This window comes from Lethenteron reissneri, chromosome 31 (assembly GCF_015708825.2).
Source record: "Lethenteron reissneri isolate LAM-NWPU_2019-01 chromosome 31, ASM1570882v1, whole genome shotgun sequence".
Taxonomy (NCBI): domain Eukaryota; kingdom Metazoa; phylum Chordata; class Hyperoartia; order Petromyzontiformes; family Petromyzontidae; genus Lethenteron; species Lethenteron reissneri.
The window spans coordinates 11,879,906-11,894,985 of NC_083809.1; positions in this window are offsets into that span (position 1 = coordinate 11,879,906).

Here is a 15,080-nt window from a genome sequence, read left to right on the forward strand (position 1 = left end):
CCTCGGTCGGTTGAGGGAGGCTCTAGAGGCCGCCATAAATAACTCGGCCCAGCGGCAGACGGCCAACGAACGGCCGCGAGGTACACAACCGCCACGTGACCCATGGCGGGTAGGAGACAGGCCATGGCTTCAGGTGCCCGTGGGCATGTCGCCCAAGCTGCATCGCCCGTGCCAAGGTCCCGTTGAGGCCGTAGACGTCCGACGACCCCAGCGTGTGATCGCGTTCAAGTCGGGTGACGTCATTGGTTCTTACACCCATCGCGCCTCAAAAGATTTGTACCACCACATCTCGATGCGTCATCTCCCATCCCGAAATGGCCTGTGTTGGATGCGTCTGGCGAGCTGGTCACACCGCCCCAAGCGGATGCGCGTCGGGAGTATTGTCCCCTTCCGCCCACAAGATCTCAACGACTGACGCCCCAGGACAAGCCAAACGGGCCACCGCCTGAGTCCGGGCCGGGGGACCCACCGCGAGCACGTCGCTCATCATTCAAAGGACGTGCACAGGTAGGGGCCGGCCATGGGAACCCGCTCCCAGAGGGTTACTTTCCACCTGAGAGTTACGACAGTTATGTTGCCACGTGACTCGCCGTCAGTACACCGTTCGTCATGGAAGGGACATCGCTCCTCGTCCAATTCTGGCCCTTCTCCTCCTCCGGCCGTGCTGGATCTGGTTTGCGGGGACGGGCCGGCTGCAGGAACCTGCTCCCGGAGAATTACGTTCCGTTGAAGAATGTGGGATCGATGGCGCCACGGACCGCTGCGCCATTCTATTCTTGGTTTTTTATATGTTGTTTTTTCTCTTCTCATGATTCTTGTTGTTACCTGTGTCACTGAGTCGCGCGTTCCTTGTGTTGTATATAAGGTCAGCCGGGACGGCTGGGTTTTTCATCACGGGGAGGGGGGGGTGATGTAGTAACGCAAGGGGTTTGCAAACAGTGGGTGCATTTGAGGGCAAGCAGGTGCAAGCGTTAAGACATGGAGTAGCCGCCAGATAGGTGCCAGCGATTAGGGGTAGAAGCTGTAATTAACCGGGTGCATTTGGGGACAAGTAGGTGCGAGCGTGGGAACACGGATTAGACGCCGTAGAGGTGGGAGATGGAGATGATGAGAGAGAGCATGAGGAGCCGCCGCTGAGGCACCAGATTAATGTGGGGTAACTGAGGACTCTTAATGAGGGGGATATAAGGGTGTGTGCGGAGCAACACGGGGTTGTTGGTTAGAGCTAAAGGAACGAAGAGGACAAGAGCCAGGGAGAAGAAGCCTGGGATCTCGCCCTCTAAACCTCATCCTCACCAGCGGTGTTGGCTGATCCCCTGCTGGGGGCAAGGACGAGGTGGAGGTGTGAGAAAAGACTGACAGGCTAGTGGAGTATTAAGTGACAGGCTAGCGGAGTATAGAGAGAGTTCGGAGCAAGGGTGCGTTGTGTTAAGGTGATGAGCATACATAAATGATGCGAAGTAATAAAGTGACACAGGAGAAAATCGAAAAAGTGTCCATGGGAATACACCACTACACATTTATTTCGCGATGGAGAGATGTCGCTATGGAAAGATGTTGCGATGTCGTGATGGAGAAATGTCGCGATAGAGAGATGTTAAAATGGAAAGATGCCATGATAGAGAGATGTAGCAATGGAAAGATGTCGCTATGGAGAGATGTCATGATGGAGAGATTTCGCTATGGAGTGATGTGGATATTGAGAGATGTCATGTTGGAGAGATATCGCCTTGGAAAGATGTCATGATGGAGACATGTCACTATGGAAATATGTCGCTATTGGGGGGATGTCCTGATGGAGAAATGTCACGATTGAGATATGTTATGAAGGAGCAATGTCATGATGGAGATATGTCACGATGGAGAGCTCTCATAATGGACATATTTCATGATGGAGAGATGTCGCTATGGAGCGATGTGGTTATGGAGAGATATGATGATGGAGAGTTGTCGCGATGGAGAGATGTCATGATGGAGAGATATCGCAATGGAGAGATGTCATTATGGATAGATGTCGCAATGGATTGATGTCATAATGGAAAGGTATCATGATGGAGAGATGTCGTTATAGAAAAATGTCACTATGGAGAGATGTCATGATGGAGAGATTTTGTGATGGAGAGATGTCGCAATGGAGATGTGTCATGATGGAGAGGTATCATGATGGAGAGATGTAATGATGAAGAGATGTCGCGATGGAGAGATGTCTCGGCATAGATGAGGCAGCAGCATCATGACCATGTGAGTTCGCGCGAGGAATGTCGAATCACAACCCACGTGGCAGCGACTCTCAATCACCGTCGTGAATCTGCCATCCGCTGTAAATCCTCGTCCTTTATAAGCGAAGCACACGCGGCTCTCATAAACACACACGCACACTTACAAGACACACGCACGGACGCACACCCGCCAGACTTACACATGACTCCCTCTGTCTCTCTCATAGAAACGCTCATACACAACAGAGGCCAGCACGCACACACATACACACGTACATACACACAAGAGTCACACATACACACGTAATCACACGCATATAGACAGACACATGCACACACACATACATAAGTACAACCAGAGAAAAAAATACGACTCGCATACAAATGTACATACACACAACTCGCATACGTATATACACTTCAAAGACAACGTGGTTCAATATCGCCTTCAACAGACTGTTGATGCAACTGCTCTAAGCGAGCATATATGAAGGCCGGCACGGCACATCAGCGGGTGGGTGGCAAGCACCACGCCCGGCCGTGTTTGTCTCCCCAGGGGCGATGTTTACGCAGCACACCACACATACTTAAACAAACACAGCCAAGTGAGCACAATTCACTCGGAGGCACGGATCTCAGACACATCTTACAGACGCTCGACACGTGTGTTAGCACACAAAGCCACGTGCTCACTCATCATAGACACGTGGAGACAAGTGCTGCACACACACACACTCACACACAAAGACAAATATCCCCCCTATAGCCTTAACAGGCTGTTGAGACAAGTGCTGTGAGCGAGCACCTATGAAGGCCGGCACGGCACGCGAGGTGATGGGTGCCTAGCACCACGTCCGACCGCCTTTGTATCCCCCGGGGCGATGTTTACACACCGCACCAGCTTTTCAATCGAGGGGGTGACCCACAACCGGTTTAGATAATTATCGTCATTGGTGTTGGCCGTGAGCGGGAATCGAACTCAGGTCGTTGGATTCGTAGTGCAGGATGCTTACCACTGCGCCACCAATTCCAACACACACATATGAACACAAAACAACCGCGATTCGCCACTAAGTGGCGGTGCCATTACCACTGCGCTTGTGCCAGGCCAGGTGCACTCTGAAGCCACGTGAAGTATCGAAGGCTCGCTGGCAGGAATTCACGGAACCGACCCATCCGCTGTGCCCCTTACTGTGCTGGATTTTAGTCGCCCGGCGCTCCGCTCGTTGCCCTGCTCAGCAGCGTCCTTGACAGCTCCACATCCTCCTGTACCACATCAAACCAACTCTTTTACAGCCCGTGCCGTGCCCGTTTAGCCCCCTCGATCCGACAAACAGAAGCTGTTTGAGCACGCGGTGGTTGGGAAATGCGGGCTACATAACCCAGCAATGCAGCCCTGCCCACTGAATGGAGTCACTGATCGGACTGTATCCAGATATTTCAAGGATTTGTGAGCTCCTCACACAAACCAGTCTCGTTAAACCTAGGATGGATCGTAGGCAGGTCCACGTTTCGCAAGCATGAAGCAAATAAGGCATGACGCTTACCAAGAAGACCCGAAGCTTTGTGTTGAGCGACAGACCAGGTAGCTTCCACGCAGCGTTATGCAGCCAATGAAAATATAATGCCGCCCGACTGATTCGGAGTGAAACCTCTGCGCAAAATACCCAGGCAGGTGCTTAGTTTTGTTCGGGCTGATGGGAAGGCCCAACCTCTTATTGGCACCGCTCCAGGTTCAGCAGCAGCGCCTCCAACTCCTTCTCTAAGTGAGCAGCAATTACCAGATCATCAGCATACATAACATGGTTGACCATTAGGGAGCCATCCCTCGACCGCATCTGGTCATCGATCAGCCTCCACCTGTATCTGCACCAGATTTAAATTCCTCTGGTACAGTCATGCCTTGTCGAACTACGTTGTCGATTATTATGTTAAATAATGTGGAAGCCAGATGACATCCCTGTCGCACCCCGAGGAGAAGAGGGAATGGCTCTGACACCCGGCCCCGTAGGTTTATCCGGGCCTGCCCACCATCATGAAGGCCTTTAATAATTATGACCAGATGGTCAGGGACCCCAAAAAGCATGAAAACTAGTCCAGAGCCCAGGCCTATTGATGGTACCATAGACGTTGACCAGGTCAATAAAGCAGAGATGTAGGCCCTGTTGAAGTTCTCTTCACCTCTGCTGTAGCATACAAACAATATGGTCAGGTTAACACGTAGGCTTTCGCAACCAATATCATGCACAATACAGGTTTTTTTTGGGTTAGATCGCGTAAATATATATGTGTGTCGTTAAACCTGCCATCACTCGACACAGCCAATTAGTAAGGTTTGACACAGAAAATGCCAATTCGTTACTAGTACAGCACACCAGTGTGTTGGAGAGCCAGTCCAGTAATTACAACGAGCTTTAGCAGGCGACAGGCAGCTGTGGCGGGTTTAACGACACATTTATATATTTACGAAATCTAATCCGAAAACCCTGTATTATGAAAGAATATGGTGTCTGTGCAGGACCCACCCCGGCCTGAAACCACATCGGGGCTATGCAAAGCCTCTCCTCAGTGTGCCCGAGATTCCCCTTCTTCAAGAAGGGGACCATCAGGGGATCCTTCTAATGCTGCGGAACCTGTCCAGAGGTTCAGACTGTTATTATGATGTCAGAGCAAGGCCGTAGCCATGGAGTCAACATTGGGGGGGGGGGACCAAATCTTCCAGGGGGTCTGGGGGTCTCTCCCCAGAAAAAAATCTGCCACACTTCCTCTTGCTCATGATTACATTCACTGTGAATGAAAGCTGACTGTAATAAAACTGCTTGCAATTTATCTTCTTGGTTCTTTCGGTAAAGTCACGTAGAAGGGAAGTAATAAAATAATAAAAATAAAACATAATAAAACAATTCTCACGACGTTTCGGCCACAACGCAAGCAGCCGTCCTCAGGTGAAAACCAGGTCCGTCGAGGCGACGGACCTGGTTTTCAGACTCTGTCGCCTCGACGGACCTGGTTTTCACCTGAGGACGGCTGCTTGCGTTGTGGCCGAAACGTCGTGAGAATTGTTTTATTATGTTTTATTTTTATTATTTTATTACTTCCCTTCTACGTGACTTTACCGAAAGAACCAAGAAGATGAATCCCTGCAGTCACGAAAGCTTTAAATCGAAATGCTTGCAATTTAATCAATGCAACACTAATAATGCTATTTATCATAAGCAAGTACATCTATACACTATACTATACGAATATGCAATGAATGAAAGCTACTACAAATATGACAAATGCAGCACAACATAAATGATTGACACTTTACTCAGACTGCACGTGGGTTTTCTGACAAATATAACGTAGTAAAGACATTCACGTTAGTTCAATACGCCCGTGAGCGCCATTGTTGGTCGCTGGGTGAATGTGTGGCTAATTCACTTTCCAAGTAACTTTCCAAATGGTTGATTGATTAGCAATCGCAAATTGGCCCGTTTTCACCAAAAACGTTTGTTTCCACTCATATTATATTCTAGTTTTCCACATTTTAATACATTTGAAAGTGATGAAATGGAGAGACAGGACAGTGTGTGACATTGATTGTACCTACCCACAGCAGTCGAGCAACAGCTTCTGCTGCGGCAGCCCCAACAGTCTGGAACGCTATCCTTCTGCACATTCGCAGCATCGCTTCAATCGCCTCCTTCAAGAGACACTTAAAAACTCACCTCTATAGCCACGTGCTTTCGAGCGACTCACTCTGAGCTTGGCTCCGCGCCTCTGAGTTGCGGCCGTTACGTCCGCAAATTTGCGCGCGTTATAAATGGCATTATTATTATTATTGACACAACTTGGACAAACCACATGCAGAACTGCAGTACACCGTAATACTAGTCCCAGTAGTAATAATAAAGAGTTATATGATAATGATGACATTTGCTAATTATTATTTCGGACGGCAGAGCGTGGTTGCCTGTCGTAGCATAGAAATTTTTATTTTTCTATTTTTAATATCAACATATTGGGGGGGACATTTTGAGCAAATTTGAATGTTGGGGGGATATGCCCCCCCCCAATATATATCATAATGACGGCCTTGTGTCAGAGGGCAGTCTGCACAGAAACACCGCCCTCCCTCAGCAGTTTGCTTAAGAGGTCATCTCTACCTGGCACTTTTCCTGGTCTCAGACTCTGAAAAGCTATTTGTACTTTCTCAACAGATGGCATATCAGTCAGTCATTCATAGGGGGCGGTTACTTCCTACAATGTCTGAGGCACTGCAGCCCTAGCAAGGTCATCCCCATGTTGCTCTATGATGTTGTCTGGGCCGAGGGATTTCCCCTTCCCCAAGACCTCACAGAAATGTTTAGCAAACCTGCAGACCAGTTTCTGGGGGTCAGAGATGGGATTACCGTTCTTTCCCTTAAATATGGTAATACGTGTGGTACAGAGAGTGACTGTTGATGAAATTAAAGACTGATTTGTGATCGTGGGCTACTGAAGCAGACTCCATCTTCTCGGCAACTCGCGACCACCACCCATCCTTGCAGTACTGCACGGCTCTCCGAACCTCCAAGCGAAGGCTGCGATAAGCCTCCTCATTCTCGGACGTGGGATGCTGTAGACAGTGGAAGTGAGCCTGTCACTTTCTCTCAGGCAGCCGGAACACCTCTGTCAGCCAACATCTCTGGGGGGGGGGGGGTCTGAACTGCGCACCCAATGCAGCCAACCCCAGCTGCAAGGAATGGTTAGATTCTCGCTTGCAACTTTCATCAGCGAGCCAAGATCGGGCTACTGAGGGGTTTAATGTGGCCCAAATGGACACCCACCACCGCAGTGGAAGAATGGCAGGTGCATCCCTTACAGATGACAAGCCGATGTTCAGTGGGCAGATCAGCTCCACGGCAGGTCCTGGAGTAATGGGCGAGCATCCTCTGTTCCGTCACTATATAGTCCAACGTATCTTCTTGCGTGGATCCGGAGTGCATCCATGATGTTGTGTGGATGCGCCGATGCCGTAACAGCGTGTCGGTATTCACGAGCCCGTGGACGCACACACACACTTACTCACACTCACGATAATACGGACAAACACAAACACACACTCGCGCTCACACGCACACAAGCACAGGCACGATCATGAATGTCTCTCTTTAGCATCGACGGAGCACGGGCTGTTGGAATGCTCTACACTCGACAACGCACACACACACTCACTCATAGCCCTACACAAGCACACACACTGGCACGCACTCAGTTCGCTTGAACAGACTGCAGGGGCAAGTGCCGTTAGCGAATTGCACCTAAAAAAAGGGCGGCACGACACGCCAGGGGTTGGGTGGCCAGCACCACCCCGGGCCGCCTTTGTCTCCCTAGTGGCGATGTTTACACACCGCACTAGGTACTCACTTGAGGTTGAGTCGACCTAGGAGAGGTCCAGGACCGGTTAAGATAATTGTCATTGGTGTTGGCCGTGAGCGGAAATCGAAGTCGGGTCGCCGGTTTCGTAGCGCAGTGCGATAATCGCTACACCACCGCTCCCCTAAACACACTGGCACACAGCGGAGGACCCGGAGAAAAATCCACGCGACCACGGGGAGAGATACACCGCAAACTCCAAATATACAGCAGCAGCAGCAGCCGTCATTGTCGAGATTGAACCCACGACTTCCTGCATAACAGGCGAGGTAGTTAACATCTTGCCCAACAACACCAACAAGCACGCCACTGTGTGTGTGTGGCCTTCAAAAGAACACGTTATGATATGCTACGAAGGAGGGCCATTACTCGAAACATCGCTGAGCAAGTACGTATATATATCTTCTTCCAGTGTTGTGATTGTGACACGGGTCGTGTTGAGTTGAGTCGGATACAACTCCTATCAACGGCAACCTCGGTAGGCCAAACGGGCTGTGGAGGGGGGGGGCGACGGGGGGGGGGGGGGCTGCGGGGGGTGTGGGAGGTTGATTTGTGAGCCACGTGTGAGCAGTGGCACCACGTGGCTGCCAGGGATGAGCGATATTTTCCGGGGGGGGGGGGTTAGCTTTGGGTTCACGATCAAAGTTGAGGCGAAGTTTGAGCGCTCCCGATTAACTTCTTACACCTCCTGCCATGGCCAACCCCGCCAGCCCCCACGCCATCTCCTTCCATCTCCCTGCCCCCTGCAGGCAGCCCCCTACCGCCGCCCTCCCCGCTCGCCCCACCACTCATCCCACCCCTCAATTCTCACCCCCCCATCCCCCGGCTCCCCCTCTCCATCGCCACCCCTCCCCTCACAGCAACTCCTCTGAACGCGACGTCTCGAGACTTTCGTCAATAACTGTACCGCGCGTGGCCTTAAAAGGACGACAAAAAACGCACAATACGCAACGTTGCGGGCAATGTCCCTTCTTCATCGTACATTAATCCTCGTGATCGCAGATCTCTCCACCGCCCTCGTGGCCGCCACTTGAGGGCCACCACATAGATAATCGACCCATCAGGCTGTGGCTCTCTGTGCGAATCTGGGGCTTTCTCTGTGAGCCAGTGGCTCTCTGTGTGAATCTGTGGGTCTCTGTGTAAGTATGTGTCTCTTTGTGCGACTCTGTGGCTCTCTGTGTAAGTCTGCGGCTCTCTGTGTGAGTCTGTGACTATGTGGGAGTATGGGTCTCTGCGTGAGTCTCCGGGTCTCTGTGTGAATCTGTGGCCCTCTGTGTGAGTATGTGGTTATCTGTGTGAGTATGGGTCTCTGTGTGATTCCGTGGGTTTGTGTGTGAATCTGTGGCCCTCTGTATGAGTCTGTGGTAATCTGTGTGAGTATGGGTCTCTGTGTGAGTCTCCGGGTCTCTGTGTGAGCATGTGGCTCTTTGTGTCAGGATAGGTGGTCCTGGTGGCTGTGGTCAGCGTGGTGGTGGCCGTGGTGGTGGTGACCGTAGTGGTGGTGGTGGCCGTGGTGACCGTGGCGGTGGTGGCCGTGGTGGTGGTGGTGGCCGTGGTGGTGGCCGTGGTGGTGGCCGTGGTGGTGACCGTGGCGGTGGTGGCCGTGGCGGTGGTGGCCGTGGTGGTGGTGGCCGTGGTGTTGCTGGTGACGCCTCAATCTCGACTGTGAGTGCTCACTGTGGATGGAGACGCTGTACGAAACGCGCCACTCCCTCTCTCTCTAAAGTCTAAATGAATGGAATCCTGGGTCCGAGCCGTGCAGATGTGCAGCTGGTAACCCCCCCTCCCCCATTACCCCCCCCTCCCCATTGCCGCCCCCTTCTCCCCAGCGCGTCAAATACGAAACATTTGCTGAAGAGCAAACGGAGAGAACTCCGTCCGGGTTCTCAGTGTCCAAGTTTAGGCACGGCAGTGGCTAGGAGATGTTAACTACCTCGCCTGGTATGCAGGAGGTCGTGGGTTCGATCCCGACCCTGACGCCTGCTGCTGCTGTATATTTGGAGTTCGCGGTGTCTCTCTCTCTCCCCCTGTTCACGTGGTTTCTCTCCGGGTTCTCTGGGGTTTCCCTCCACGTAGAGAAGCACGCGTTTAGAGTGTTAGGCCGCTATGCATTTCCACGCGATGGGCCACTTCGTTGAGCCATCATTTGTGAGAGCCAAGTCGCTTCTGAAAAAGAGCGACGTAGCTCAGTGGGCCTTACCTGGCAAAATACAAAAAATAGTTTATAGTTTATTTTATAAAACCATCCTCCCCCTACACGTGCGGCGAACAGACCACCACGTGGCGACACCAGCAGCCTGTGAAGAAGGGCTACACGGGGGACCTTTGCCTTTGTGCTGACCGAGCGCCGCCTGCAAAGCTACGGGGCAACAGGGGAGAGGAGCCCCCCCCTCAACCCCGCCCCCCTCTCCACCCCCACCCCTCCCCCCACCCCTCTCTCCATGCCGACTGGGTGGGCCACCTCTACAGGTGCCTCGGTGACCCCCAGCGTGCATCCACCGCAGTCCAACACCCCCCCCCCCCTTCCTGGCCTCTCCCACCTGGAGCAGCGCACGTGTGGTGCACAGGGGGGGGGCCGAGAGTGGGGTGAGAAGGGGCGGGGGGGTTGAGGGGCGGGGGGGTTGAGGGGCGGGGGGGTTAAGGGTGGGGGAGTTGAGGGGCGGGGGGGGTTGAGGGGCGGGGGAGTTGAGGGGCGGGGGGGGGTTGAGGGGCGGGGGGGTTGAGGGGCGGGGGAGTTGAGGGGCGGGGGGGTTGAGGGGCGTGGGGGGTTGAGGGGCGGGGGTTGAGGGGCGGGGGGAGTTGAGGGGCGGGGGGAGTTGAGGGGCGGCGGAGTTGAGGGGCGGGGGGAGTTGAGGGGCGGGGGGGTTGAAGGGAGGGCGAGTTGAGGGGCGGGGGAGTTGAGGGGCGGGGGGAGTTGAGGGGCGGGGGGGTTGAGGGGCGGGGGAGTTGAGGGGCGGGGGGAGTTGAGGGGCGGGGGGGTTGAAGGGAGGGCGAGTTGAGGGGCGGGGGGGTTGAGGGGCGGGGGAGTTGAGGGGCGGGGGGAGTTGAGGGGCGGGGGGGTTGAAGGGAGGGCGAGTTGAGGGGCGGGGGGGTTGAGGGGCGGGGGGGGGTTGAAGGGAGGGCGAGTTGAGGGGCGGGGGGGTTGAGGGGCGGGGGATTGAGGGGCGGTGGAGTTGAGGGGCGGGGGGGTTGAGGGGCGGGGGGTTGAGGGGCGGGGGAGTTGAGGGGCGGGGGGGTTGAGGGGCGAGGGGGGTTGAGGGGCGGGGGGGGGGTTGAGGGGCGGGGGGAGTTGAGGGGCGGGGGGAGTTGAGGGGCGGCGGAGTTGAGGGGCGGGGGGAGTTGAGGGGCGGGGGGGTTGAAGGGAGGGCGAGTTGAGGGGCGGGGGAGTTGAGGGGCGGGGGGAGTTGAGGGGCGGGGGGGTTGAGGGGCGGGGGAGTTGAGGGGCGGGGGGAGTTGAGGGGCGGGGGGGTTGAAGGGAGGGCGAGTTGAGGGGCGGGGGGGTTGAGGGGCGGGGGAGTTGAGGGGCGGGGGCAGTTGAGGGGCGGGGGGGGTTGAAGGGAGGGCGAGTTGAGGGGCGGGGGGGTTGAGGGGCGGGGGGGGGTTGAAGGGAGGGCGAGTTGAGGGGCGGGGGGGTTGAGGGGCGGGGGATTGAGGGGCGGTGGAGTTGAGGGGCGGGGGGGTTGAGGGGCGGGGGAGTTGAGGGGCGGGGGGGGTTGAAGGGAGGGCGAGTTGAGGGGCGGGGGAGTTGAGGGGCGGGGGAGTTGAGGGGCGGGGGAGTTGAGGGGCGGGGGGGTTGAGGGGCGGGGGATTGAGGGACGGGGGAGTTGAGGGGCGGGGGGGTTGAGGGGCGGGGGAGTTGAGGGGCGGGGGAGTTGAGGGGCGGGGGGGTTGAGGGGCGGGGGAGTTGAGGGGCGGGGGAGTTGAGGGGCGGGGGAGTTGAGGGGCGGGGGAGTTGAGGGGCGGGGGAGTTGAGGGGCGGGGGGGTTGAGGGGCGGGGGAGTTGAGGGGCGGGGGAGTTGAGGGGCGGGGGATTTGAGGGGCGGGGGGGTTGAGGGGCGAGGGAGTTGAGGGGCGGGGGAGTTGAGGGGCGGGGGAGTTGAGGGGCGGGGGGGTTGAGGGGCGGGGGAGTTGATGGGCGGGGGAGTTGAGGGGCGGGGGAGTTGAGGGGCGGGGTGGTTGAGGGGCGGGGGGGTTGAGGGGCGGGGGGTGAGGTTAATAGTCGAGGAGGGACCTTCACCCTGAGGGTCTATCCCGTGCTGGACGGGGCCCTCCCCGGGTGTTGGGCAGTGATTTGACCATACTTCACCACGCTGGTTGGTGGCGGCGTGGAGGGAGCTCCAGGCGTGGGAGCATGGAAGTGACAACACGCACAGTACAACATCCAAATGATGCCGTGCTGCCCTCTGCTGTCCGCCACGCAGGCCCCCATCGCTGCTTCGGTATCAGTGGCGATTTCCAAGGGGGGCGAGGGGGACGGGGGGTGAGGGGGAAGGGGGGGAATAGGGGGACGGGGGGGGGGCGAGCGAGGGGGGGCTGGAGTGTCCACTCCGTGCCCCCCCCACCCCTCATTTCCGAGGCAGCTCCTCCCCAGTGAGCGAGCAACGTGGAACGTCTCTAGTTTACTGGGCGGGGCCTTACGGGCAGGCGCTCAAGTTGGAGTTGAAGAGGCCATCACGGACCCATCAATCCTCCCTCCATCGCCTCCATGTCTCCCTTCCTCCCCTCCCTCCATCACTCCCTCCCTTCTTCCTCTCTCTCCCGCTCCTCCTTCCATCCCTTCCCTCTGCTCCCTCACTATCTCCCTCCCCTCCCACGTGATCTGCTGCTGTGTTGGCAGTCCAGGTGACTGATGATCCCAGCACTCGCTGATTCACTCCACTCAGCTCGCTCACTGGCGGCCAGTCGCCTCCACGTCACTCTTCTATCGCTACTGCCGCTGTGCTCACCGTTCACAGGAACTTCACTCATCGAGTCGTCCATCCGTGTCGAGGACTCGGTCTCTACCAGACACCAATTGCGTTGTCTCATCCACCACTGGCACCACTATCACCGCCACACTGTGTGCAACCACCACCACACTGTGTTCAACCACCACCACCACACTGTTCAACCACCCCTACTACTACCACACTGTTCACCACCACCACACTGTGTTCAACCACCACCACCACACTGTGTTCAACCACCACCACACTGTGTTCAACCACCACCACCACTACCACCACACTATGTTCAACCACCACCACCACACTGTTCAACCACCACTACTACTACCACACTGTGTTCAACCACCACCACACTGTAGGGGAAACACATACTAATTAACTGATTACTAACGTAGCATATAATTACAATAACACGCATTACAACTCATTACTAATCATAACAATTGACTGATTACCAATATATTATATAATTACAACACCCCCCTCACCCTGCCTCAAATCGTCGCACATGCATGAGTTAAATGATGACGTCACCCTGCTGCTGCTCTATTTAAGAACAGGAGCAAGTGGAGGGCTTCACCATTCTGGCGAATTGCCCGATGATGCTAAATGTAATTACCAGCGAAACGTCGTACTCAAAAAGTGTAAATGTTGTGGATTCACTCTTCAACACACCGGTGGGCTAAATTAGTGAGCCATTTGTCTTTTGTCAACGTGACACTTTTTTGCCGATTGGCCGTGTCGGGTGGTGGAGGGTTAGGGTTTATAAATAACGCGATCTAACCCAAAAACATGTATTATGAATAATATGGGTCGCGAAAGCCTACGTGTTAAACTAAATGTTTCTAACCGGCAAAGATGTTCCCTTCGGAGGGTCCACGTTTCGCAAGCATAGAAAAGGAAGCGAATGACTATGGCCGAGAAGACCTGAAGCTTCGTACGGAGCGATAGACCAGGTAGCTTCCATACCGCGTTACACAACCGATGGAAAGACAATGTCGCTCGACTGATTCGGAGTGAGTCCTCTGCTGTCAAACTAGAGCCGGCCATGAGCACACTACCCAGGTATGGGAAACTTACTGCTCTCTCAAAAACTGCCCCATCACTAATTGGGAGTTGTGGGGGTAGAGTGTCCGATGGTAAAAAATTCCCAGGCAGGTGCTTAGTTTTGGTGGGGTTGATGGTAAGGCCCCACCTCTTAGTGGCAAGCTCCAGGTCCAGCAGCAGCGCCTCCAACTTATTTTCTGAGTGAGCAGCAATTACCAGATCATCGGCATACATAACGTGTTTGACCAATAGGGAGCCATCCCTTGACCGCGCCCGGGCATCGATCAGCCTCCCATGGAAATTCATCCGGTACAGCCATCCAAGGCTTCACGAACTACGTGGTCGAAAAATATGTTAAATAATGTGGGAGCCAGAGGACATCCCTGTCACACCCCAAGGTGAACAGAGAATGGCTCCGAATCCCGGCCACGTAGTTTTACCCGGGTCCGCTCACCAGCATGAAGGTCCTTAATGATCGTGATCAGCGGGTCAAGCACGAAGAACAACCCATAGCCCAGGCCTACTGATGGTATCATAGGCCTTGACCAGGTGAACACATACATACACACACCTACACACATACACACAGCCACACATACATACACAACTATATACACACACCACGTCTCTAACACACACCACGTGTCTCTAACACACACACCACGTGTCTCTAACACACACACCATGTTTCTAACACACACATACCACGTGTCTAACACACACACCATGTCTCTAACACACACACAATGTCTCTAACACACGCACACACCACGTGTATCTAACACACACACCACGTGTCTCTAACACACACACACACCACGTGTCTCTAACACACACACACCACGTGTCTCTAACACACACACACACACCACGTGTCTCTAACACACACACCACGTGTCTCTAACACACACACACACCACGTGTCTCTAACACACACACACACACCACGTGTCTCTAACACACACACCACGTCTCTAACACACAAACACCGTGTCTCTAACCCACACACACACCACGTCTCTAATACACACACCACGTGACTCTAACACACACACCATGTCTCTAACACACACACACCACGTGTCTAACACACACACACACCACGTGTCTAACACACACACACCGCGTCTCTAACACACACACCACGTCTCTAACACACACACACCGCGTCTCTAACACACACACACCGCGTCTCTAACACACACACACCGCGTCTCTAACACACACACCACGTGTCTCTAACACACACACCACGTCTCTAACACACACACACCATGTCTCTAACACACACACACCACGTGTCTAACACACACACACACCACGTGTCTCTAACACACACACACCACGTGTCTCTAACACACACACCACGTCTCTAACACACACACACCACGTGTCTCTAACACACACACACCACGTGTCTCTAACACACACACCATGTCTCTAACACACACACACCACGTGTCTA